The sequence below is a fragment of the Arachis duranensis genome, chromosome 2 (genome assembly GCF_000817695.3).
Source record: "Arachis duranensis cultivar V14167 chromosome 2, aradu.V14167.gnm2.J7QH, whole genome shotgun sequence".
NCBI lineage: Eukaryota > Viridiplantae > Streptophyta > Magnoliopsida > Fabales > Fabaceae > Arachis > Arachis duranensis.
The window spans coordinates 61,263,985-61,264,478 of NC_029773.3; positions in this window are offsets into that span (position 1 = coordinate 61,263,985).

Below are 494 nucleotides of genomic sequence, written 5' to 3' on the forward strand. Positions count from 1 at the left end.
ACATAGAGGGAGACATCCCCATTGATGAGGACAAGCCCATCACTAAGAAGAGGATGGAGCACACAAGAGACCCCACTCACCATGAGATCCCTGAGATTCCTCAAGGGATGCACTTTCCTCCACAGAACTATTGGGAGCAACTAAACACCTTCCTAGGAGAATTGAGTTCCAACATGGGACAACTAAGGGTGGAGCACCAAGAACACTCCATCATCCTCCATGAAATTAGAGAAGATCAAAGAATCATGAGGGAGGAGCAACAAAGACAAGGAAGAGACATTGAGGAGCTCAAGCACTCCATAGGAACTTCAAGAGGAAGAAAGAGCCGCCATCACTAAGGTGGACCCGTTCCTTAATTTCCTTGTTCTTTATTTTCCTGTTTTTCAAATTTTAGTGCTTATGTTTGTCTATGTTTGTGTCTTGTGATCATTAGTATCTTAGTGTCTATGCCTTAAAGTTATGAATGTCCTATGAATCCATCACCTTTCTTGAAT